This window comes from Pteropus medius, unplaced genomic scaffold (assembly GCF_902729225.1).
Source record: "Pteropus medius unplaced genomic scaffold, Ma_sr-lr_union100, whole genome shotgun sequence".
Classification (NCBI taxonomy): Eukaryota; Metazoa; Chordata; class Mammalia; order Chiroptera; family Pteropodidae; genus Pteropus; species Pteropus medius.
The window spans coordinates 31,103,644-31,108,480 of NW_024355205.1; positions in this window are offsets into that span (position 1 = coordinate 31,103,644).

Sequence of the window (4,837 nt, forward strand, 5' to 3'; positions counted from 1 at the left end):
CAGCCCTAAAAGCAGGTATAACTAACACCCTTATTTCACAGCTAAGATGATGCTTCAAAATCCAGGCTGACCATTGAGCTCTTTCTCCTTGACTGTTGGGACTATGCTGCCTCTCGCTGTCTTTTGTGTCAAATTCTATACCTAGTGCAATCTAATGAAAACATACTAGAACTCCCACCCTCCTCTTGTCTTCCACACGCACAGACATATGCGTGTGCGTGCGTGCGCGCACACATATACACACAAACACGCACGCACACACGCAGTGTTAATGGGCACACCTCTGAATTTTCTCTCTATGTTGGGGCTGTGACAGAACTTACCATCAGCAGAATTGGGGGGCAGGAAGTGAGTCTGTCTTGCTCAGCTCTGTGAGTGAGGAGTCCCCATTATCCCATCCTGGTCACAGAGTAGTCTGGACTTGACTCTCAGTAGAAGAGAGAGATTAATAGACTGAATCTTGGTCCAAGTTAGAGTGAAAAGTATTCTTTAGAAAGATATCTTCTGATGATTATTTTGAGACTATCTGGTAATCTCAGGCAAATCTGCATGTTAATGGGAAACATTTACTCAAGGCAAGGATTTGAGGAAATAGCTTTACATAATAATGGCAACTTGATTTGATTACTTCAGTTTGGTTCTTGCTTTTGAATTAAAGGTAAAGTCAAGCATTTGGAAATTTTACAGGACAGTAAACAAAATGGGATCGTATATTAAGACTAACTCTGGTTTCAACCTGCACATCTTTATTTCTTCTAATGAGCAGGGAGACGTAAACAGGATTAAAGAGTAAAAACCATTGATAATCTCCTTTGCGTTCTGGGTAATTTATTGGTTTCTTTCCCACATTGCGGGCTCTAAGCCTGCCTAATATTCGTTAAGGCTTCTTGGCAGCTTCTTCCTAAAAGAAGCAATTTTCTTTCTTATAAGCTCATGCGGCTTTGGTCACTTGCTCCCAAAAGTGTTGATAGGCATTTCCAGTTTCACTTGGCTATTATGAGTCACAACAGTACTTTTTTAATTTTTAATTTTATACTTACAGAAGAGTTGCCAAAATAGTACAGAGTTTCTATGTACTTTCACCCAGTAACCTCTTACATAGCCATAGAGCATTCATCGAAATTAAGGAATTAACCTCGGCATGACACTATAAACTAAAGTACAGAATTTATTCACATGTCGTTAGCTTTGTAGTAACATCCTTTGTCAGTTCCGGGGTCCTATCCAGGATACCACATTGCGTTTAGTCATCATGCTTTCTTAGCCTGCACCAATCAATCACAGTTCCATAGTCTTTTTTAATTTCATTAACTTGACGCTCTTGAAGGATACTGGGCAGTTGTTTTGTAGAATGCTCCTGTCTTAGTCAGCTTGGACTGCTATAACAAAGTGCCATAAACTGGGTGGCTTAAACAACAACATGTATTTCTCACAATTCTGGAGGCTGGAAGTTCTCGGTGAGGACCCTCTTCTTGGTTTACAGACACCCACTTTCCTCTTGTATCCTCACAGATCATTTCGATCCCGTGTCTTCTTATTAGGGTATGCATCCCATTCATGAGGTCACCACTTCCATGACCTAATCACCTCTCAAATGCCCTCCTTCCAAACACCACCACGCTGGGGATCAAGGCTTCCACACATGAATTTGAGAGGGTATCAAACATTCCATCCACAGCATACCCTGATTGGGTTTACCTGATGCCTTCTCATGATTAGGTTGGGGTTATGCATTCTTGGAAGGAAATTTCAGATGCGATCAATGTGTCTTTTCAGTGCATCATGTCTGCATTGATCACTTGGCAAGAGCTTGCGAAAGGCATAGATGTCTCAGAGTTCACTTCTAGACACCCAACGATCCAGGAAAAGGTGAGCAGACCTCCCGATTTCCTTACCAGCTGTCTGACAGCTGGACGCTGTGGATGCGACTTGGTGTTTTCAGAGCCAGGAGTGGGACCCCGTTTCCTATCATAGCATGACTTAGCATTCTCCAAGAATCACAGCCATGTTCCATGCAACCTAGAAATAGCATATGATCCCCAAAGGAGGAAAAGACATGGGCCTAAGTAACAAAATAAACTGTGTCAAGAGACTGAAATGCTGCCGCTCTTGGGCAGTCACCGATACTGATGTTCATATATGTTCCTGAAGAATTTAATTGTAAAATAGATCTGCAACTCAGAAAAATGGTGGTTGGGGACTTTCATTCCCTATATATAGTTTTCTTAGGTTGTTGTTGATGTTGTCATTTAAAAAAATTAAAAGTTTATTTTAAATGGATTAGAATTGGAAATGAAGGATAAGGAAAATTAAACCAAATAGAGAAAATGGGAGACCTAGTTCCCCAAAGGGTATCCAACTTGTGGCCGATGGCTCCAGTCCTAGGAAGCTTCTTGTCTCAGATTTATAGAAGTAGCAATAAAGAAAGATGCCTTTCTCGCTCTCTCTCATTTTTGTTCCTATTTTATAGCCGTGAAATTATCTTTCTCAGAGATCTGCAATGGGAGAATATTGGTATCTTTTGTGTAGCCTCGGAATCGACTCTTGCAAGTCTGTTTATATGGTCATATCCTTATTTACCAGAGGTACAATCTGATAATGAGATGGAAGGGGAAGAGGACAGACCCACTCCAGAAAAATTAAGTTATCTGTATAGAAGACAGTAATATATACATATATAAATATATCACATCATATACATTATCTATATGTACATATATATAACATTATGTATCATTATCCTACTAAAACTTCTTTATATTTTCTTTCTCTGATATTTGCCTTTTACTCGTACCAGACCAGCTTTACCACATACATGCATCCATTTCTCTACTTAGAAATAAAACTTACCAGCCAGTAGGTGGGTCAAGCCCATGGTATTGCACAAGTGTTGCTAGCTGGCTGCACTCAGCCTGTAACTGGCCCTTATGACCTGCAAGGATCTGGGCTATGGGGTCAAACTATGACCACCACCTCCCCAGCCAATCCATTCAGGGGTAGGGGGTGGAGGGAGTTCAGATAAATATTCAATTACAATGTGTGCTCTTCATAGTTAAAATCTCACATTATACCAAGTCTTTGACTTATGAGTTCACTAAACATTGCTGATTTTGAGTAAATAAAAGGCATAGCTTTCCTTCTGAAAATGTAAAAGGATAAGTCCAGGCATTATAAGAAAGAATAGTTGATAATGAGAGAGTAGAATAAAATAGAAAAAAATACAAAAACTATTCCACAAAACAAAATTCAAGTGATTCACGTGTAAACAAATAAGTTTAAAATTCTAATGAAAAGCCATGAGGAAAAGTTGAATCTGTGTTTATAAAACTCTGTTTAAGAAGGCAGAAGCCAAGAACATACAGTGGGAAAACTGAACGGCCACATCAAAAAAAATAAATAAAAGGAAAAGTAAAAAAGAAACCGGACCACTGTCTTACACCATACACAAAAATTACATAATTCAAAATGGATTAAAGGCTGGACTGTAAGATCTGAGACCATGAAACTCTTAGAAATAAACATGGGCAGTAAGCTCCTTGACATAGGTCTTGGCACTGACTTTTTAAATCTGACACCAAAAGCAACAAAAGCAAAAATAAACAAATGGGGCTGCATCCAACTAAAAACCCGCCGCACAGCAAAGGGAACCAACCACAAAATGGAAAGGCAACCTACTGAATGGGAGAAAATGTTTGCATATCATATATCTGATAAGAGGTTAATGTCTAAAGAACACATACAACTCAAAAGCGAAAATGAAAAAAAGAACAATCCAATTAAAAAATGGGCTGAACATCTGAATAGGCATTTTTCCAAATAATACATACAGATGGCCAACAGACACATGAAAGGATGCTCAACATCAGTCGTCGCTGGGGAATCTCAAATCAGAGCCACAATGAAATATCACCTCACATTTGTTAGAATGGCCCTCCTAAGAAAGACAAGAAACAACAAGTGTTGGTAAGGATGTGTAGAAAGGGGATCCTTGTACACTGTTGGTGGGAAAGTACATTGGTGCAACCACTATGGAAAACAGTATGGAGGGTCCTCAGAAAATTAAAAACAGAACTACCTTATGATCCAGCAATTCCACTTCTAGGTATTTATCCGAAGAGAACGAAAACACTAACTCAAAAAGATATATGGTTCCCCATGTCCATTGCAGCATTATTTACAATAGCCAAGGTAGGGCAACAACCTAGGTGTCCGTAGGTGGATGAATGAATTAAGAAAACATGGTATACATACAACGGAATATTATTTAGCCATAAGAAAGAATAAAACATGCCATACGCGACAACATGGATAGACCTCGAGGGCACTATGCTAAGTGAAATAAGTCAGACAGAGAAAGACAAATACCATAGGAAATCACTTACATGTGGCATCTAAAAAAACAAAAACAAAAAGTTCAAGGTACAGAGAACAGGTTGGTGGTTGCTTGAGGCGGGAGTGGGGCGTGGTGCAGAAACGGCTGAAGGTGGTCAAAAGGTACAAACTTGCAGATATAAAATAAGTCGTGAGGATGAACGGTACAGCATGGCGACTACAATTAAAAATACCGTATTGCATATTTGACAGTCGCTAAGAGGGTAGACCTTAAAAGTTCTCATCACAAAAAAAATAATCATAAGTTTTTTTGTAATTATGTAAGATGACAGATGTTAGCTAAACCTATTGTGGCGATCGCTTTGCAAGATACACAAATATCGCAACGTTATGTCGTACACCTGAAACTATTGTAATATGTCAATTATATCTCAATTTTAAAAAATATTTTTAAACGAACAAAAAGATGACAGGGAAATGTACAAGCTTTTTTTTTTTTTTTTGC